The sequence below is a fragment of the Leptonychotes weddellii genome, chromosome 4 (assembly GCF_054177405.1).
Source record: "Leptonychotes weddellii isolate Sample4059 chromosome 4, ASM5417740v2, whole genome shotgun sequence".
Taxonomy (NCBI): domain Eukaryota; kingdom Metazoa; phylum Chordata; class Mammalia; order Carnivora; family Phocidae; genus Leptonychotes; species Leptonychotes weddellii.
The window spans coordinates 114,969,503-114,992,411 of NC_138372.1; the positions used below are offsets into that span (position 1 = coordinate 114,969,503).

At 41.6% G+C, this 22,909-nt stretch overlaps 1 protein-coding gene across 7 annotated transcripts in view; it reads right to left on the reverse strand.

Annotated features, from left to right (window-relative positions):
* NCOA2 (nuclear receptor coactivator 2) overlaps positions 1-12,169 on the reverse strand; it is a 283,320-nt gene extending 271,151 nt beyond the window's left edge. For 2 of the 7 annotated variants that reach the window (XM_081816095.1, XM_081816101.1), the window contains exon 1: positions 11,686-11,961. The gene's annotated coding sequence lies outside the window, so the exon portion shown is untranslated. Of the gene's footprint in view, positions 1-10,136; positions 10,707-11,157; positions 11,288-11,318; positions 11,445-11,685; positions 11,963-12,000 lie in introns of those variants that run through there. The other 5 variants (XM_081816099.1, XM_081816104.1, XM_081816096.1 and 2 more) reach the window with 5 other exon arrangements.
* Positions 12,170-22,909: the final 10,740 nt, after the last annotated feature.

The window sequence follows — 22,909 nt, forward strand, 5'->3', positions numbered from 1 at the left end:
CGAGGCAAATCAAAGAGCGTGAACTTGTATGGTCAAGGCCAGGAAGAACAGACTAACGGTACAAAGGCTCGCATAAAGAGTAGAAATAGGGAAAAAATGGGTTTGTGACAGACCTATCTAGTAAGCGTTTGGGAATGTCATTCTGTGATGAGTGGGGACTTGTATTATTATAAAAAGGATATTTGGGGAAGATCAGTCTATTAATGACTTACAGTGCCGAAGAAGAATCTGTTAAATCAGTCCAAATACAGTTTAAAAATGAAAGCCTTTAAGCTGTTCTGTAATACTATTTTGGAGGAGGGGGACAAAGAATGAATGAATGAATAAATAAAATATATACACATATATACTCCGTCTTTACTACTCAATCTTTAGCAAACCGATAAGAAAACACCTAAAATGTCCTTTCATTCAGATAAACCAATGCATAGTCATTTTTAAGCGTCTTTACTGAACACAATAGACAGACAAATTTTAATGCTTGATTATTCAAAGCATTTTAGTTTAGTTTTTCCTCCTTGATATTAAACTCCAAAGAATTTGTATCAAAAATTCTAACTTGTTTCACTGCTATTAGGAACTAATCCACCATTTATCTCTCTCAACTTTCAAAAACAGTTTGTATAAAAAGCCTATTCCATTTAAAATAACAAGAACTATAAGTTAACTCCTCAGTATGATCAAGTTGATAAACTAGTAGTAGGTCCTTAAAGCTGCAAAGGCATGTACCTGCTACCCTGGATTTATTCTATATACACCTTCATTAATTTATAGATTTTAGTCCAGGCTACTCTATTGCATTGCTATCTTCCATCTGCATGGTGCTAACCTTTTTAGCCTAGATTCAACACAGCAACTCCTCTCCAGGCCACTCCAATTTCTTTCTGAATGCCTTTCCTTCTCCCCCCTCCCCAATATACACTTGATCTCTTTCTCCAAGACTGTAAACAGCTCTGAACAACTGAGGCAGGTTCAGGAAAAATCTACAATGAGACTGTGGGAGACACCTGAACCTCAATGGATAACTTCTCAAGAAGAGAATGGAAAAGGGCACCCAGAGCCAGAAAAACTCTATCCCTTGGTGAGAAGATGCTGGCTTCCTCACTCCTCTGAGGGCCAAGCCAGGTAAAGGTGCTCAGCCTCTGAAAATCACAAGCCCTTGAAGGTCTTCCCTTGCCTTACCACCCAGTCTTTATCTGCTCTTGTGTGGAAGAATCCCCTCACTTCTCACCTCACAGAGCATGGGGGTAGAAGGGCTGTGGGGCTCAGTGGTACCTGAAGGGAAGAGGCCATCAGCACTGCCCGAATTACGGCTACAGATCAGAAGATGTTATACGTGAGAGCCAGCCAGCTCCTGGTAGGAAATCCATAGGCAAACAACAATTTTGCAGGTGAGCATCTGGGACCCCAGTCCCCTGGGACTCACCCCATGCTCCATCTACCACAGGCTCTCCCTTCCCTCCCTGCCACAGGGTCAGCAGCTGCTCCCAGTGATAGTGAGAAGGGGAGGGGGGCTCTTCTAGTGGAGTCCTGACCTCTGCAGGAGGCCCAGCTCACTGGCCCTACCACAGGCATTCAAGGCCAAGCCAGAGGTATCCAGACCCAGTTCCTTCCTGTCAAGGCTTTGCTCGCCTCGTGTGGAGAATCTGGGGTTCCCTTTATCTCCTATTCTCCTCAATGTCTTTTCTCAAAGTGGAAATATTTACTACTACAGTAAGATCACCAATGATTACAAGAATGCTATTATGTGAGCATCCTTTAACCAGAGAAGGATAATGCTCCAATTCTGTCTTCTAATATCCTTCAATGTCCAGACATTTTGTTGACTTTTGTTACTATCAACTGTCACTGACAATATGTTCAGTTCACAATGAATATGTCATTTTTGTGTGTAATTGCTTAAAGTCTTTCATTTATTAAAATCCACTGTAGTGGTGCTCTGATACATTAAAACATTTTTAATGGGATAAATATTTTTATATCACACTTTTACAGAAGAGTCTTAAGGAATCAAGATATTACTACTTAAAACAGCAATAGGAACACTACAGATAAGACTCAAAATAGAATTCCAGAAATTGAAAATACAATACACTACCAGAAACTCCAAAGAGGCAGGCAGGTATTCCCAAGGCTTTAAGAATTTGGTTACAATTTCCATCAATCTTAAATTGTCTATTTCCAATTTACACCATTTGGACCACTTGAACCTAATGAACACTTTCAAGACATCTAACACTACAGAGTTTGTAACAATATCCTTAAACAGGCAAGAAATAAAATACATAAAAACTAAGGAATGTGGGATGCCTGGGTGGCTCAGTCAATAAAGCATCTGCCTTTGGCTCAGGTCATGATCCCAGGGTCCTGGAATCGAGTCCCACATCCGGCTCCTTGCTCAGCAGGGAGCCTGCTTCTCCCTCTGCCGCTCCCGCCCCCCCCGCCCCCCCCGCCCCCCATATCTCTCTGTCTTTGACAAATAAATAAATAAAATCTTAAAAAAAAAAAAAAAAACTAGGGAATGTAATACTCAATCCTATTAGACAACAGAAGCTCAGCCCCCCAGTGTGCTGGACCACAATGTTGTCCAGCAACCGACTAACTTCCAACAACAAATCAGCCAATTACTACACTGTGCCTGTTAAGTGATCTGTTTTCAACCTAATGGCTTACTTAACAAATAACTAGCTTCTTCCCTAAGTGCTGTTAGCAGAGCCAATCTGTTTGTTAAAGAGGGAAACCGAAGATCATGATCATACATGAAATACTTAATGATAGTAACAGACTTCCTCCATAATCTTGATTGTGTTCCTTTCACTACCAGCTACCTTCCATCTTTAAGGAAAAAAAGTGAGAAAGCCAAGGAAGAAGGAGAAAAGGAGGCAGAGGAGAAAAGTCTACAAAGATTTATTCCCAAACTGAAGCAGTCCACAGTTGTGCCATTATTTACCAGCCCATCCTCACTTCAAAGTACCGAGCCACACAGAAGCTGAGCCTTGGTGCACAGCACACCTAACACCATATCCACCACAGGCTGCAGACACAAGGTGGCCAGGACAGGACAACACAATCACCTCAAACACCCACGAGCCCCTACTGCCTGTCTCCATAACGATGAAATAACCAACTTCTGTAATTTCTTTTTTTTTTTTTTTAAGATTTTATTTTATTTATTTGACAGAGAGAGACACAGCGAGAGAGGGAACACAAGCAGGGGGAGTGGGAGAGGGAGAAGCAGGCTTCCCGCAGAGCAGGGAGCCCAATGTGGGATTCGATCCCAGGACCCTGGGATCATGACCTGAGCTGAAGGCAGTCGCTTAACCAACTGAGCCACCCAGGCGCCCCCAACTTCTGTAATTTCAAGAAACGTTATTAATGTTCACAGAACTTCATACTCTTGACATTCAGATTTTTAGCAAGAGATTTCCATATTCCTTATTTAGGAATCTAAAAGTATATGTGAAAGAATTCACCACCCATGTTCCAACAATAACCAGAGGTAATTTACCTGATAAACACAGTTATGAATAATTCTAGTTTTAAAATATACACAGGCACATTAAAAATGTATTTTTAGTTTGTTTTAAGTAATCTCTATGCCCAACATGGGGCTCGAACTCATGACCCCAAGATCGAGTCACATGATCTACCGACTGAGCCAACCGGATGCCCCTAAAAGTTTGTTATCCATGTAGCAATCTAAATTTCCCCTTTAGTTTGACTCTAGAAATGACTCAGGTAAAAACAAAGGTTCCTATAAGATATGCAACTCCATTTTTTAATTTACATTTTGACAATAACTGAAAGCTTTTCATCAGTAAGCATATTAACAATAGAATTAAAATTTTAAGATAAATTAATATTAAATAGTCTTACAAATGCTACTGTACCACCAAAGGCAAGGGAAGTCACTTCATGTTTGATTAATAAGCTGATTTTGTAAGCAGAAATAATCTGCTAGAAAAGACAATCATCATTTAGACGGCTACTTCAATGGGCAGAGGTCAGTCAGCAACAACAGGGAACTTCCAGAACTCACTCACACTCCGCAAGCTAAGCCTTGGAATATGTGGGATCACATTTCACATGGACACAGTAAATGAGTAACAGAAAATATCATGCATTATATTTTCATCCACGACAACAAGCCTTCAGTCCCTGGGAGCTGAAACGCTGAAAGCAAGGGTATGCTGCTCCCCGCACGTGCATAGGTGGAAGAGTTCCCTGAAAGCTCTCCTCGCTCCCTGCAAACAATCAAGCAGACAGAAGAATTCCACAAATAGCAGAGCACAAGTCAGATGACTGCATATATTATCAGCCTTCTTTTAAGACTACAAGATCTCAACACCAAGTCATCCACGCCACAGAAATTGCACAAAATCTGTAAAACATGCATCCCACAATCACCACCTAATAGTTAAACATACTAGAATTAAATATATTGTAAAGAAAGAAGAAGCCAAATATCTGTATCAGTGTTTCATCCCTTCTAAACCTACACCCCCTGTAGTGCTCCCAATCTATTTTCTCCCTAGCCCCCCACAATCAAGTTTTCTTGAGCTTATTTTCTTAGCTTTTTCTTGTGAGAAACAGGCAACCTGGATGGGCTTTCTCAAAATATACTCCTACCCCTTTCCTCTTCCCAAGTGGAGAATTACTGATCTGTTTTTACCTCCACAAAGCACTTGATAAGACACCACCACCTGACACTGAGAGAAGCACAGCCCACCAGCTAGCAGAATACACATTAAGGGGACAGGGCTAAGGGGCAATGTTTGCCTGGATTCGAATTCTTCTCCAGTAGTCTGGCTGTGTGACCCTGGGCAAGTTAACTTGACAGTTCTGTGCCCCCACTTCATGAACTACGTAATAGGAATGATAACGCCCACCACCCACCTGTGTGTTGTTACAGGGAGAAACACACAGAGTATACAATAAGGGCGCCTGAACCCTGCACCAGGTTCTGAGTAAACACCCAGTAAATGTTACTTGTTTTTACTTCATCCATTAACATTCTTATTTTTTGAAAATTAAAAGAATCCTGCAATTTAAGAATTGTTAAACAATGGGCTGATGACTAAAAAGCCAGAGACTATTTGTAGATCTTAAGATAAGTAACACCTGCCCAGGTATAGGCCTGCCTTGATGCAAGGCTTTGCTACACACCTGCTGGCATGATTTGCAGGACTGGAACCTCGCAAATCTCTCTCTCCCTTTCATGGACTAAACACCAACACTGACAGCCTTATAAAAGGCCTGAAAACATGTTCTTTATCAGATTCCTAAAAGAAAGACATTCTCAGACTCACCATTACCTCTGATACTTACGATTTGTTTCCTCGCCCTCACTGGTCAAGGGTAATCTCCCCCCCCCGGAAGTTTTGCTCATAGGCATAAGGACTTAATCTCTCTTAAGCTTCATCTTCTGAAAAATGAGGTAACCTCTATTTTACAGGGCTGTGGCAAAAAAAGAAAGAATGAAACGCACCTCAAAAAGCCCCTAACCAGGTTGCTGGCGCTCAGGGAGAGCTGCTATTATCATTTACGGCGCATTGTCGTTACTTTCCCAATACATACATTTCAGTCAAGAGCAAGAATGAGTTAAATCTAGAAAAACTAATAATCATAGAAGAACACCTGTGAGAGGCTGCACAAGGGAGTTTTCCATCCTTTAGAAACTTCGGCTGTGAAGGCCCAGAGTATGTAGCTTTAGAGTAGCGACAAGGCACACTCTCCACAGAACTGGGAGGTCCCTGACTAGTTGCCCTAATACCTTTGACCAGCTAAAGACTGCCATGCTGACCACACACACGACATGATTCCAGAGAATATAAAACAACACTAATTATAAATATTCATACCTCCATTAAACGAAAAGTATTTGATTGTAAGCTAATCAGTTAAGTGGACATTTAACAACTTACTATAAACCTAATCCTATTTTCGGGGGGAAAAAAAAGCTCAAACCCAAATCAAAGCAAAATTTTTTGACAATATATAATTAAAATTACACACACCAAAAAACCAAATCATTAATATCCAAGCAAATTGAAAATTAAGGTGAACATGTACCTTTCCACCTTCTCCTCCACCAAAAAAATCACCCACTCTGGATTCCCCATAAAATCACAGGATTCGTAATAGATGGTTTCCACTATCAAAGTACACTGCCAATGCTAGGATACTCAAATACTCATCAAATGAATAATGAACAAATGAATGAAACAATGGTTAAATGAGGCAAGAATGCAAAGACAAGATCTAAAAAGCCCAATGTGGGATTTAAGTTACCCATGGGGAACTCTTAACAGTTCATAATTAGCTGCCTGTAAGGCATAAATTCTACTAGATTTAACCTGCTAACTTCAATTCTTCATGTATCTATCAATTGATACTTAAAATTAAAAGTTGTTTTTTTCTTTCAGAACCTTTAACGAGTTGCCAATAACTTCTACCTACAAGCAGTTTTCCTCTCTCTCTTAAAGTTAAGATTCTACATCCAAAAGCCTCAAAAGCAGCTAAATAAAACATCCTCATAGGTTCCCTGCTTACTTAATTCTCCTCTAGAAATTTCCAACTAGGGAACCAACTTAAAATTGTCCTGGAATCAATTTTTCCACAGTTGCATTATGTCATCATAAGCTACTGGAAGCCAGAAATGTGGTTACTGATGAACATTTCATAGGATAGACATAAAATCTTTGCCCTAAAAGCCAAGAGCATCGTATTCTACCTACAGACCACCTAGTCCTTTCATTTCAGTTACCTTCAAACACAAGTTTACCTTTAAGATTTCCAGTTCTTTTCATAACGTTTTGCCTCAGTTTTACAACAGCTAGGAAAACTAAACCAGCTTCTAAAATATTCACAGAAGTCACAATCTCACCTCTATTTAGAAATTAGTACCTAGAATCCATAAAGTACGAGTTTCTTTATACCGTCTGAATTGAGGGTCTATGACCTAAAATTGTATTTTATAGCTTTTCCAGACATCACTTTTAATAGACTCTAAAAGTAACATGACATAACACATTCTTTCTGCAGTTTGCAATTCATAAACCCTTCTAGATCTAAAACAAAAAAAGGAAACAAACACTTAAACGCTAAGAATATTTTTTTTGTTTAGAAAGCAAGTCACAGGGGCGCCTGGGTGGCTCAGTTGGTTAAGCGACTGCCTTCGGCTCAGGTCATGATCCTGGACTCCCAGGATCGAGTCCCGCATCGGGCTCCCTGCTCGGCAGGGAGTCTGCTTCTCCCTCTGACTCTCCCCCCTCCCTCTCATGCTCTCTCTCTCTCTCATTCTCTCTCTCAAATAAATAAATAAAATCTTTAAAAAAAAAAAAAAAGAAAGCAAGTCACAGAGGTAAAATGAGCTTCAGGTTTGAATATAAGAAACTGAAGGTTTTGTTCTGTTTTCCTTTGAATGGCTTTCATCATTGGTATGTAAATAGAATCTGATTATTTCATTAAAGGAAAAGATACTAATTTCCACTGATTTTAAGATTTACTGCAATAAAAGACCAATACCTTAAAGCAGTAACTTATTTTCTTTCTCCCTCCTATTCTCTTAATTTAAAATTGATAGAGCATGTAATAACATAAATTACCAAACAAAACTATAAACACAGAATACTGAGAAGCCAGTAATTTCTTAAATAGCAGTTTTGCCATAAAAATAGCTAAGCATTAATTAGGCTTTTAAATATAATTTCAACGACATAACAGCGGTCAAAATATCAAATAAGAACACACTGTGCATTTCAGAAAACTGACCTTCTAGAAAAATTGTTTAGAGACTTTTTTTTTTGCTACCTAACATCCTAAGACTGCTTAAAAGAATCGCTTTTAAACCCAATACAACACAAACATTTTTTTTTCTCAGAAATTCAAGCTGCCAACTTATGGGTCACATTTCAACCTGATGTGATTTGAAACAGCGAAGGTACTGAATCCTTAAATATAGGGTGTGTAATGAAAGCACTGCTCACAAGTCCTTGATTGTGAGGCTTAGAAAGCTTTAATAAGATATAGCTATAGATAAAGCCAACCAAGGAGCATTACCCCTTTATACACTCATACCACAGCCCAAGTCCCCCTCCGATCCTTACATTTTACATTTCCAGTGAAATGTTCCTCTAACAGTGAACAAAAGTCATATAAATTATATTTAGCCAATAAAAGGTTAAAATCAGAGCCAAAGTATCTAAAAAATATAAAATTCATAATTAGTGAGCTTCTTTCTACCTTGTTTCAGTACCCTGACATCTAAAAGTCAAAGAACTCCTCTGTTAAGACTGAAATCCCCAGGAGGAAGAAGGCTCAGATCTAGTCTGAGAGCACACAATGGAATCACAGCTGACGATGCACATCTTTTTCTAGATGTCTCCATATGCTTGAGAGGTTTTTTTCTCCCCCCCCACAACCCCCAGCCAGGCTTTAGAGGACTTGCTACTCTCTGCCACCAAGAATCTGAGAACACTTTCAAGGATTGTTGTAGAGAATGAAGATAATGTGTTGCTCTTACACATACAAAAGAGAGAGAAGGGCACACGTCAGAGTGGCCATCAGTAACTAAATTAACTAATGATGGGGGTTTTCAGTGCTGTCAAATTTTGAATGTTGTTTAATTTATGATATTCCCCACTTCTGGCAGCTAAATGTTTTATCACCACAGTTTTTATTATTTTATCACTAAAATAACACCCAAAGGGCTACAGCAAAATGCAATTAATTTTTGTCTACATAAACACTCAAAATTATACTGAATTGAGAATTCACATTATAAATTTGAGAATGGTATATTACAACAATACATCTGTAGAGTGTGGTAAATACTGTTTCCTAAAACTACAATTCCTCAGTTCTTTCTTATACTAACCAAATATTAACAGAAGCTTGAGAAAGCAGTATAGATAAATACCACGCACATAAGACACCCCCCCCCCAAAAAAGCCTCCCAAGATCAGTTAAATTCAAGGGATACTTAGGACAAAATGAATGAATTCATTCTCAGTTTAACATGATTCATTCTTTGAACTCCCAAAGATTTTACAAATTCCAGTTGGGAAAAGGATCCTTGCTGCTGTCAGCGTGCACTAAACCTCACCAACAAAGAACAGGAGCTTACGCCTGCGGAGCAACCTGTGCTCTTTATTGAGAACCAAAGACCTATCCTCCCTATTCTTAAAAGTCAGGACTTGAGAAAGTCACTGTACTGAACCCAACAACCAACATAAAACAACCAAAGATGTCTCCTAACCTTGCATAAACCAGAAAAGTACTCACACACTGTACAATTCAGCAGTGTGTTTAAAGAAGAAAACTATTTTTTTAAGAATCTTTTGTGTGGGAGTAATCCAGCAAACTACACTTTAGACTTTTTTTTTTTCTGTAGACAAATATTCTTTGACTAGCTTTGCTTCTTAAATACCAACGCTTTATTTTTCGAACAGTGATGCTTTGGTTCCTAACTTCATTTTGTTTACTCAAGAAAAAGAAAAAAACAAAGAAAACGCATACCATAAACGACTTTTTTTTTTTTTTAAGATCATCCCAAATGCCGAACTTCCAAGTGCACTTTGGGAACTGGCGGTCTAATTAAACAAGGAACCAGCGAAGCCATTACAAACAATGATGCTTTACACTCCCAATAATCAATTGACGTAAGACTATCCCGATGCCTTCATTTTCAGAGAACCCTTGAAAATTCACTGTCCCCACCCTAGAGTAGCTGAGTGAAAGTGAGGTAGGGGTAAACTGATAACTCCTATGAGCCTCTGCACGTAAACCCGTCGCTGAGGTCCAGAACACGATCACTACAATATATATGCCATTTTAGAAACGGGCCTCGGAGAGTTACTGCCACATACTAAGTGGCTTTAGACTTCGTCGTGTCTAAGACGACGTCTCTTGTGGTACCAAGAAAAATACAGTATCTCGCGTAAACTACATGCCTCCTGGGTGGGAGACTCTATAAGTGACACTACCGCACAGACCAAGGACCGGGTGACTAGGGATGGACAAGAGTGGCTAGCTCGGCGTCTCCATGACTTCCCCGCCCCGCGTGCAACTCTGCTCTAACTGGTCGGGAAGCAACCCCGCCCCCTTCCTTCCTCCGGTCCCCACGATTGGCTTACCGACACCCGGCAGGTCAGCTCCCCGCCTATGATTGGCTCACTGCCCCATCAGTCACACGCAGCGAGATTCGGGTCGGTGGGAGGGGAAGGTGTTGGAGGAGGTGGAGTGGGAGTGGGATTAGAGGACGAGGTGGCGGAGGAGGTGTTCAGGCTTGGTCCCCGGTTTGGGAAAGTTTCCCCTACCAGTGACAGACCCCGAAGCCGTTAGGCCCGGTCCAGCTCTGGGCCGGCGCAAGGGGCTCGGGTCCCCGATTCCCGCCCCTCGGTCCCGCAGGCCCCGGAAACCACTAGAGGGAGGGGGAAGAGGGAGGAACCCTCTAACCAGGGACCGACCCACCCCCGATCTCGGAAGAGGCGCCTCCGGGACTCCCCGGAGGGGCGGGGGACGGGGAGCCCCAACACGCCGCGACGACCCCGGCCCCCTCACTCAGCAGCCCCCAGAGGCCCGAAGGAGAACCGTCCTCGGGCCCGGGGCGTGACCGTCGCGAGTCAGCCGGGAGGGCCCCTCCCGCTTCCCGCCTGGGGCCCTGAGGGCCTGTCCCTTCAGGGGCGGAGAGAAGGGGGAGAGAAAAGGGGGCGCTGGCGAGCCAACCCGGAACCTCCCGGACCGCCTCCCGCCCCCAGCCCCGGCCCCAGCGCGCCTCCTGCACACATGCCCGCATCCAGAAAGTTAAGTCAGGGGCGAGCCCAGCTCGGCGCCGCCGCGGTCCGGCCCCCGGCTCCCCGCCCCCACCGCCGCCCGGCCTGCTCGGCCCGAGCGCGCCGCCCGCCCCGCCCGCCGCAGCTCTTTCCCGTCCGCCCGCGGCGCACGGCGCCCCTCGCCCCCCGCCCCCGGCGCTGACACGGGCCCGGCCCGCCCGCCGAGCCGCCGATCCCCTCCTCCCAGCGTCTCACCCGGCCGGCCGCCCCTGACATCGCGCTTCACCTTCACACACCCCCGAGCACTTCCCGAGTCCTGCCTCCCCTCGCCCGACTCCCACCCTCCGCTGCAGTCGCTCCGCGTTTCCATTAAAGAATGCACCTTCTCAGGATTCACCTTCCCGTCTGAGCCTCTCTCCGCCCGAGGGGGACAGGAGCCTCGGTGCTCGCCGACCCCGCACCGGGCGGGCTGGCTGGCGCCTGGCTCCTCCGGCGGGAGCCGCGCCCGCGCCCCCGGCCTCTCAGCCGCGCCTCGGTTCTCACCTCTCGCCGGCGCCGCGGGCTGCAGCCTCCGCCCGCCTCGCGCTCCGGGACTCGTCTCCAGAGCTCTCGCAAAGCGCTGGAGCGCCTCCTTTCTCTCCCAGGGACTCCGCGTCTCCCCGCCGGTTCCCGCCCTCCCCACCCCCCAAGACCCAACTCCCCAGCTTCGCGGCGCCTCGGGGATGCAACTCCCGTTTTCCGCGCACTCCAGCAGCGGTCCCCGCACACAAAAACAGCCCTCTCCGCGGCGCACGGCTCCGCCGGGCTCGGCGCAGGAAGGGCAGTCGCGGCCGGGGGTGGGGACGCGGCGCCCCCCGCCCGCCGCCCGCCTCCCGCCCGCCCTCGCGGCCCCCAGGGAAGGCGCGGTTACCGGCTCGGGTCGGTCACGCCGTCAGGTGCCGGCTGCCGTCGGCGCTGACCTTCGCCGCCGAAGCTGTGGCTGAGGCTGCGGCCGCCATGTTCCCGTGTTAATAACTGCTGCCTGGTTGTTTATTTCAATGGAGATCCTCCCCCAACTCCCTCCTCCTCCTCCTCCGCGTCTCCGCACTTGCGGAGAGAGACACAGACCGCGCGAGCTCGCGAGGAGGGGAGGGGGCTCAGGAGCCAGGCCGTCCCTCCCTCCGCCTCCCTGGCCGTGGCCGCCGCCAAGTCCTGTCACTGGGGAAAGGACGGGGCGGAAACTTGCCTCACGCGCCCCCGGGGAGGGGGCAAAGGTGGACGGAGGGTTCTCCGGGGAGCAGACCCTGGCCGCGGGGTCCGCAGCATCTCCGTCGGCAGAGTCCTCTGAGAAGGCGACCCGGGGAGAGGTGAAGAGTGAGGGGGAGAAGGGAAAGGGGACAAAATGGGTGACTGTGGCAAAGGGAGGGTGACCTATGGGTGACTGCAAGTGAAGGGAGAGTAAACAGATGACTCCATGGGAGGGCAAAGGGCAGTGCCAAAAAAGAAAGCGAGAGGATGGAACTGGTCGGGGCTGCAGAGTGCAGGCAGTGGGTACTTGGGGCTGCAGACGGCGGGGAAGATGCCCCCGACGAAGATCGGGGAAAGCCAAGTGCCAGGTTTGCCCGGGGAAGAGCCTCCCGCCGGCGCACGGACCGGGCCCCTCCGCCAGCAGCCTGCACCCCTAGGGCGCACCTAGCACGCCCCGCGTCTGCTGCTGCGTCTTGGAGGTGCCCCTCGTCCGTCAAGTCTCCTTCCGCTCCTACGAGGGTAGGCTTCTCCTGTTGCAGCCGTAACTCCCGAATGGATGGAGGGGCGCGACTGCGGGAGGCTAGCTGAAAGGGGTGCCACCCAGCAATCGCCTGATAAAGCAAAAGTGTCCACAGTGTGTAAAACCTAACCTGGTTGAGCATTCTCGTCACGACATGAATCACAAAAGTTCTTTATTGGAAAGTCCACTTCCTAGACGTCAGAAAGTGATGGGGAGGGGGGGAGAGTGCAGGAGAGTTGCACCAAAAATTCGAGAATTTTCACTTAAATATTACTTGGATCAGTTTTATGCTTTGGGAAAGCGAGGTCTTCCCAACTTAGATATAATTAGTTGGAAAAAATGAACAACATTTGCATAACAAATTTCCTTACTTCTAGTCTTACCGAAAAAAGGTCACTTGCCATAGACAATAATAGTGTTTATTGAACACTTACTATGTGCCTGGCACTGGACTGAGTAATTTATATACGCTATTGATTTTGATCCTCAAGCCTTACAAGGTAATTACCATTTTTACCCTTCACAAAAAATTTAAACTTAAAGAAATAAAGTAATTTGCCTAGGGTTATACAGCCAGGAAGCTGGAGAGGATTTGAGCCCAGTCCTGGCGGGCTCCAAAGCCCACACTTTTAATATCTTCAACCTCAAATTTGTGGGAATACCACCAATTTTATTTTTGGAAAGAAAATGTGTGGTGTGTGTGTGTGTGTGACTATAGATGGAAAATGGAAGGCTACTGCAACAAATTGTTAGTACTGGGGAGTATATAATAAGTGGGTGTGTAATGGGGTACTTCCACTTTTATTTTGTACACTTAACTACAGTGTTTAAAATGTTTGCATTGACTGTGTATTAATTTAGTAAATTTTTAAAGATTATTTTTATTACCTGGCATAACAGAATTATGTTCCCTAAAAACCCACAGCTCTCCAAAAACCTGGGAGAAGAAACAGGAAATGGAAGGTTTTTAATGGACTGTCTTCTTCCACCAAATACTAGTCCATAGTATTCCTACAATGAGGAAGTAGTCACCTGAGGTCTGTCACATTGCTGGACTCAGATTTTCTTTCCTGTCCTCTCCCCTAACACTGAGTTGTGATAAAGAAAAGATTCTCTTTCTTGCTTTCTTTTTGGCAGAAGTCCTGAGTCCATCAGTCCTCTGTGACAGTATATTTCACACTGTCAAAAACCACCCATGATATCTGTGCAAATAAATGACTCCCCATTGCATTTCCATATTTCTCAATAAAACTTACTGCATGCTCAAGAGACACGACTGTTTCTACCAAAATAAAACAAACACATCTGACAGCATAGCATAGTAAGTTCCATGCTCAGCTGATACTCAATTGCCTGGAACCTGGAAGAATCCTGTAACTTCTGCTCTCCAGTAGTCTCTGGTCTCCTTCAGCACTTCATGCTGTCGTGTTAATACTATGTGTTGTATTGGAGTTGTTTATATATTGGTCTTTCTCTTTCACTAGATTGTAAGCTACTCAGGGCTCTCAACCTTGTCTTGTTCTAGTTTTTATTATACTCCTAACAAGGTCCCACATAATGTTTTTTCGTTTAACTGGATCTGTAAAACATAAACAATAGTATCTCATCCAATCTCCATGTCCCCTTCCCCACTTCACCATCCAATACTTTGCTTTTAAAATCTGTTTATAAGAAATGTTCTCAGTATTTTGATAGAACTAGATTTCTGTGAGACCTCAGAATAATTGTTACAAAAACTGGCCGCTAGTGAATTATCATTATGCTAATGTAAAATGGAAAGGAAGAAAAGGCAGTAAATAAGTTGACTTAATGATGCAAAGAAAAAAAAAACACAAAGATATAGGAACTAGGTATATTACCAACAGAGGACAACCCAATAACAAAAAAAAATGTGGGTACAAAAAATGTGGGTAGAAATCATAAAGGGGAAGGAAATTACTGAAATTTAGTAGAAGCAGAAACAGAGACCGTGGATGGATGAGGCAAGTAGACAAACCAAAAAAAAAGTCAAATTATAAATGCAATATAAAATAGCAAAGTAAAACGATAATTTATATCTTTAACAATATACCTAAGAAAAATGAGAACAATGTGAATGCTATAGGGCAAGAAATTTCTTTTTTTTTTTTTTTAAGATTTTATTTACTCATTTGAGAGAAAGAGAACATGAGCAGGGGAAGAGGCAGAGGGAGAAGCAGACTCCCTGCCGAGCTGGGAGCCCAATGCAGGACTCGTTCCCAGGACCCTGGGATCACGACCTGAGCTGAAGGCAGACACTTAACCATCTGAGCCACCCAGGTGCCCCAAGAAATTTCCTTTTTTTTTTTTTTTTTTTTAAGATTTTATTTATTTGAGAGAGAGAGAGCACAGAGGGAGAGGGAGAAGCAGACTCCCCGCCGGGGAGAGAGCCTGAAGCCAGGCTCAATCCCAGGACCCTGAGATCATAACCTGAGCTGAAAGTAGATGCTTAACTGATTAAACCACCCAGGCGCTCCAGGGCAAGAAATTTCTATTTCGGATGCCTCTCTTCCCCATTCAATGTCTTCATATTTAAACTACATAAAAATGGAAGGTTCAATACCATTTTTGTATTATTACTACTACTAGCATGCATCATGATATAATGAGAGGTAACACGGTATGGTAAAAATATAGAAGATAGGCAAATAAACTATGAATTGCACTTTTCTACTTACTATGTGACCTTAGACAAGTCACTAAATATCTGTTTCTTCATCTGTACAATTGTTGCAAGACTCAAAATTATGTAAGTTAATGTACTTTAACTATCGAGCTCTTTATAGAGACATAAAGGAATATTATTATGTTGACTAAATCTATGCATAATGCAGGTACCTCTGTTTTGGTGTACTCTCCTTTCAAATTGCAAAAGCAAAAGCCTATAGTTCATTTTATTAAAAATGTAATTATTGGAGGGGAGAATCAGTTAAAACATTTGTTTGACAATTTGATTATTGAACAAAACAACTATTTGCCCAACTGTTTCATTCTTATTGTTTGCTCTTTCCAAATCCCTTAAATATTATAGCTACTATAAATGTGTTTAATATAGGTCAAGCATATTACATATATTTTTTCCTTTTTTTAAAAAAGATTTTATTTATTTATTTGAGAGCATGAGCAGGGGGAGGGGCTGAGGGAGGTACAGAGAGAACGGCAGAGGGAGAAGTAGACTCCCTGCTCATCAGGGAACCCAGTGTGGGCTCCATCCCAGGACCCTGGGATCATAACCTGAGCCAAAGGCAGGCGTTTAACTGACTGAGCCACCCAGGCACCCCTATTTCTAGTCAAAGTAGGCATTATATGTATTATTATTCCTGTTTTACATGTGAAAAAATTGAGATTCAGAGAAATTAATTTATGCAAGATCACAGGGCTAACTTTGCAGCATGGCATACAGATTGTGCTAAGATTTTGTTCTCCATCACTGAATATCTCTACTACTTAAGAACACACATTGTCTTCACCTTTATTTCCTCAGTACCTATAACAATTCCTAGAACATAATACAGGCTCAATAAATGACCATGATATGAATGAATAAATGAATGAGGGGCTCCCTTCAAATTATACTGCACACTGTCACAAGATTAATATTCCCACTTTTATTCTATTACTTTCCACTTGAAACTACTTCTTTGCCTATATAATGCAATTAAAATCCTTTACCTTATATTCTTCAGTATGACCCTATTTTTTTCCTAGCCATATTTTCTGAAGCAATAACAGCAACAAAATACTTAATACACCTTCCCTCATTCCAGGGTGTTCTGGAATCAGATGGACTGAGTTTCAGTCTTGGCTCTTACTAACTGTGTGAACTTAAGAAGCAAGTAATTTAGCCTCTCTGCAAATTTTATCCAATGCAATAAGGTAAGAAAATAAAAAGGAAGAAAGTAAACCATCTTTATTTACCTATGATGTGACTGTGGACACATGAAGTTCAAAAAAATCTATAAACTACTAAAATGAATGCAAGATCACAGGATATAAGGTCCACATACAGAAATCAATTGTATTTCTATAAGCAAGAAATGATTTGGAAATGAAATATTTAGAAACATTTACAAAAGCATAAAAAACATCAAATACTTAGGAATATATTTAACAAAAGATGTGTAAGATCTCTACATTGAAACTAAAAACACGCTGAGAGAAATTCACAAAGACCTAATTAAAAAGAGAGATGGGTAGGGGCGCCTGGGTGGCTCAGTCCTTAAGTGTCTGCCCTCAGCTCAGGTCATGATCCCAGTGTCCTGGGATCGAGCCCTGCGTCTGGCTCCCTGCTCATGGGAAGCCTGCTTCTCCCTCTCCCACTCCCCCTGCTTGTGTTCCCTCTCTCGCTATGTGTCTCTCTGTCAAATAAATAAACAAAATCTTTAAAAAAAAAGAGAGAGAGAGATGGGTAGACTCAATGTTGTTAAGATGTCAGCTCTTCTCAAATTGATCTATAAATTTATTACAATCCCAATCAAAATCCCATCAGGTCTCTTTAGTAAAAACTGAGTTCCTAATTTTAAAATTAAATGGAGATACATATTATCAAGAAAAGCCAAGACAAATTTGAAGAAGAACAGTTTGGGTAACTTACACTACTGATTCCAAAACTCACTATAGAGCTACAATAATTAAGACAGTGTGATATTGGTGAAGAATAGACAAATAGATCAATGGAACAGAATAGTGAGTCCAGAAATAGATGCCCAAATTTACAGGCAATTGAATTTTTTATAAAGTCATTAAAGAAATTCAATGGAAAAAGGAAAGTCTTGTCAATAAATAGTGTGGGAACAACTAGATATTGGCATAGAGAAAATGAATATTGACTCCTACCTCACACCATACATAAGAATAAATTAAAGATGGATCATAGACTTAAATGTTAAAGTTAAAACTGTAAACCTACTACAGGAAAAATTGGGATAATAAATATTTCGCAACTTTGGGGTAGGCAAAGATTTTCCAACAGGACATGAAAGACACTCACCAGAAAAGAAAAATAAATGATAAATTGGATTTCATTAAAATTATAAACTTCTTGGGCGCCTGGGTGGCTCAGTTGGTTAAGCGACTGCCTTTGGCTCAGGTCATGATCCTGGAGTCCCTGGATCGAGTCCCGCATCGGGCTCCCTGCTCAGGAGGGAGTCTGCTTCTCCCTCTGACCCTCCCCCCTCTCATGTGCTCTCTCTCTCAAATAAATAAATAAAATCTTAAAAAAAAAATAAAAAATAAAAAATAAAAAAATAAAATTATAAACTTCTTATCAAAAATGCCACTAGGAAGAGAAAAAGCAGTCCACAGATTAGGAGAATATATTTGCAAAACACCTAGCAGGCAAAATAACTGTATCCAAAATAAGTAAAGAACACCTCCAAATTAATAATAAAGAAACAACCAATAACAAAATGGACCAAAGACTTGAAAAGTCACTTTACAAAATTATGTGAACGGTCAATAAACATATGAAAAGATGCTCAAGGTCCTTAGTCATCAGGGAAATAACTCAAGTTAAAACAACAAGAGATACCACCTACACACTCCCTAGAATGGCTAAAATTATAAAGGCCAACAATTTCTAGTTTTGGTAAGAACGTGGAACAACTGGAACTCTCTTTCAGACTTTCTATAGTCTGGCAAGATTATACAACCACTTTGGAAAACAGTGTGGCACTTCCTTTTAAAGTTAAGCATACACTTACCATATGACCCAACAGTTCTCTCATAAGTATTTACCTAAGAGAATATTGATCTGGGTGATGGTTACATTTTAACAATGTTTTGTTAAAACAAAGGTTTTTCAAAATTATTGAATTGTATGGTTAGAATTAGTTCATTTAGTGGTCTGTAAATTATACCTGAACAAAATACCACTGGCATCTAAAAAAATGGAATAAGAGAATTTCCCCAATATAATAAAGTATATGTACAAAAAGCCAATAACAAGTGTCAAACTCAATGTTGAAACATTTACAGCTTCTCTCTCAGATTGGGAAAGAGAATTGGGGATGGAATGTCCACTATTACTATATTCAGTATTTTACAGGACGTTCTAGCCAATGTGATAAAGAAAAAGAAATTATAACTATTGCTAAGGAAGAAGTAAAACTGTCATTATTTGCAAATGGCTTGAACGTTTATGTAGAAAATCAAAAAGAATCAACAAACTATTAGAATTAAATTTAATATCTCTGGAATGAAAGGTCAATATACAAAATTCAATTGTATTCCTAAATATTAAAAACAATTAGAAAATGAAAATTTGAAATGTAAATTGAAAAGTTGTTTGGCAATGTCCATTAAAGCTGACCATGTCTGCTTTATGACCCAGTAATTCCACTCTTAAGTGTATATCCAATAGAGTTCCTCAGCAAGAGAATGAATAAATTATAGTGTTTTTGCTCAGTGGAATACTATATTGAAATGAAAATGAACAAAATATAGTTCCATGCAATGACATGAGTGAATCATATATAAAAATAATCTTGAGTAAAAGGTGCCAGCTACAAAAGAATAGCACTGTATGTTATTTACATAAAGGTCAAAGACAGACAAAATTAACCTATAGTGGCAGATAATAAGACAGTCGTCACCTTCTGGGGGGGTAGGTGGCACCTGGGAAAGCACATGAGGGAGATTCGGGGATGTTGAGAATAACATATTTCTAATCTGAGTGGAGATGACATAGGCATGTTCTTTCATGAAATATTTTGGGTACAGCTCATTCAAGGTACACACATGTGTACCTATGTATATGATACTTCAATTTTAAAAGTGTTACTGTGTGCATTTACTGATGTCTCCCTAACTAGACTACAGGCTCCTTGAAGACAAGGATCAGATTTTTAGATTTCTTAATATCCTTCACAGGTTTTAGCACAGTGACTTCCTAAAATATTACTTTACATAACATAAGTAGATACAGGAGCCAATAAAGTTTATTTGGTTTTAGTGTAAGTACAAAGGGTAAAGTAAAGAAAAAAAAGAATAAAATAAAACAACATACACACAAATATAATCCATTTATGAAGTACTGACATTCTTCCTATAATTTTCCTCCCTCTTATGTTTATCTGGAATAACTTCAAAGTAAAGTGAGCTACTGAAAATAGAATCTAATAAATTAAGTGCAACATAAGAATCACAGTCCGTGTCCTTGGGTCAGTAAGAACTGGTGTGTGGATCTACCAGGTGTTGACCTTATCTCACTTAATGTAGAAGTCCATGCAGGTAGGGGGATGGGGATCATAAAATAGAGAAGCAGGTTCTAGACTAGAATCTGAACCCATAACCGGTATGACCTGGACATTTCATCGGTTGATGACATCTTTTTATTGTGGTGAAATACATATAACATTAAAATTGCCAATTTAACCATTTTTAAGTGTACAATTCAGTGGCATTAGGTACACACACATTGTTGTGCAACCACATCACTACCCACCTGCAGAACTTTTTCACGAAAATATTCATGGTATTAAATGCACCTAAGACTCTGTTTCTTACCCGAGTCTTACATTTTTAAGATCTTACGCAGCTCAGGGACACTGTATCAGGGAGCTAAAAAAGCACACTCAGAGGAAAAAAGACTCCTTTGGTTAAAATGTGAGATTCTCACAAAATCCTAGGTCTGCGGGGGGAACATTGGTGTTCAGTTATAGCCAGGACAGAAAAATGTCTTCGAGAAAAAGAGCGCATCTGAATAACGGCTCTTTTTCCTTAGTAAAAGAGCCATCTTCTTGCTTCTCTTGAAATAGGCCTTTGTAAACATGGACCACTTGACAAATAGTCCTACTCACCACAGAGGACTCATTCTAGCAATATTTCTTAGGCTTTAAAATATAAAACTCTGTTTTTATTCAAAACATTTACAGGGTCCCATCAATGTTATATTTTAATTAGTCTTATTTATGAATGTCAGTTTTTGACATCCTTGATTAAATGGGTAGGCTCTTGGCTTGTTTTGTTTTGTTTTTAGTTTTTCCCCAAGATGATTATGAAGTTCTAGACACACAACTACCTGAAAGATTACAGTTGTTCTCTTGCCCCATCCTAAGCCCTGTTAGATGATGAGTGTCTAAGTTTTAAACTGAGTGGTAGGTATGTGAATATTTATTGTTTTTAATATCTGTCACACATGTTAAAAATATTCTGTGTATATTCAGTATTTAATAAAAATAACTTTTAAAAATTCCTCCTGTGATAAATATTTTACTTAAGCAAATTCTTTTGTCACAAAATAACAAAAGCTAATATTTAGATCTTGCTTTTCTTTTAGACTAAGTTTTAAAATAAACCATTACTTTCTAATATGCTCAGTACTTTCTAGTAAATTCAGTCCCCTGATTCATACATGGCCAACCAAACACCTAAGATTGGCAAGGTTCTGGTTTGACTGGAACTTCCTTCTCTTTCTGCCTCTGCCTGGAGTTTTCCCCACTCCTGTTCCCTCTTCCCTGTTCCTATTATAGGCTAGTCAGTGGTTTCCTTCCCCCTCTTAATGGTGGTTTCATTTACAGTCTCCCAATTTCTTCATATCTGAGACCTACTCCTCTCCAGAGCGGATTGTTTCCCTTGCTCCGAATCCCTGCTGTCCTCCCGAAGATGAAATGCCAAGCACAGGTGAGACTGAGTACTCTCTGCAGCGTGCTCCCATTCCCCGAGACTGACCGCATTACTCTAGACATGCTTAACAGAGTCCCTATGCAAGTGCAGCAGTCATGGCTCTAATTTCCCCCAGGCACACGCGCACGAGGGTTACGTGCTCTTACCCCCGCAGGACTGTGTGGGATGTCACAGGTTTTCGGAAGGCAGCTCTGAGAACCTAAACCCCTTGCAAAATCTTGCTGCTAGAGAATAACATATTCCATCTCACAACCAACCAATGAAAACGGAAACTTCTGAAATAAGTCCATGAGGATTGCCTGTCCTTTTCATCCAAGACTTCAAGCCTTTCACAAAAACATCGTTTTCCCTAAAAGCCTTTTTGCCACAGCTAATAGTTATTTAAGAACTTGCTATATTCACAACTAAGACACATATATTCACAACTTTGGACACGAAATGTAGGACATAATGCACAAATTATTACCAGTGGTGTTGGATAGGCTTCTTTCCATTTATGAATCCAACACAAATTTATTGAGTTCCTATTCTGTGCAAGGCCATTATTCTCAGCATTGGAGACCCAGCACTGAACAAAACAGGCAAACACCCTTATCTTAATAGATTTTACAGAGAATGTAAATACTAGGCACTTAGATATTTGTTGAATGAATGATTAAATGTGGCCAAGAAAACCATTAGACTATGATAAATATTTATGTTTTATAAAATTCAGTGAAATCAGTGAACAAAGGGGTTTGCAGAACATAAATTAGGGGAATTTGTTCCAGCAATCAAGGTTAAAATATTTCCTTATTATAATGAAGCAGTATTGGGTAGAAGTGTTGGATGATCAGAACCAGAAGACTAGCGCCTCTACAGTGCACATGGCCGTGACTTTGTGGAGCACTGGTTAGGAGACAAGGGCCATCCCACCGCTACCTCCATAACTTTTTGCAAATTATAACTTTGAGACCAAAGTTTATTTTATCAACAAGTAATTTTGATTTATCATCCTAACTGCAAGGACTCAGTGTCAGTTTATGGTAGCATTATATCAAAGGACAAAATTTTACCAAATACAACAGAGGCTTCACTCTATAATAATTGGGTTGCATTTTAAATTCCCTCTTCATAGATATCTGCAATATATTTTTGGCATAAAATCCAAATCCAAAATTTGCAGGGTGGGCCAACACGCTGGAAAATCCAGTAGGAGCTGATGTTGCAATCTTATCTGAAGGCAGTCTAGAGACAGAATTCCTTCCTTCCTGGAAAACCTCAGTTTTCTAATGCCTTCAGCAGATTGGATATGGAGCATCCACATTATGGAGAGTAATCTGCTTTACTAAAAGTCACTGAATTAAATGTTAATCACATCTAAAAAAAATACTTTCACAGCAACATCTAGACTGATGTTTGACCAAACAACTGGGCACCACAGCCTAGACAAGCTGACACATAAAATTAACCATCACAGTCTACTGCTTATCAACTTGATTTTCACACACATCTCTTTAAACCATACTTAATTTCCATATAAAGACAATAACAAAGTCATACTTCCATCCAACATGATACAACTATCCCTGTGTTGGGCACCTGGGTGGCTCAGTAGGTGAAGGGTCTGCCTTCCTCTGAGGTCATGATCCTGGGATCCTGGGATCGAGCCCCGCATCGGGCTCCCTGCTCAGCGGGGAGCCTGCTTCTCCCTCTCCCACTCCCCCTGCTTGTGTTCCCTCTCTCGCTGTGCCTCTCTCTGTCA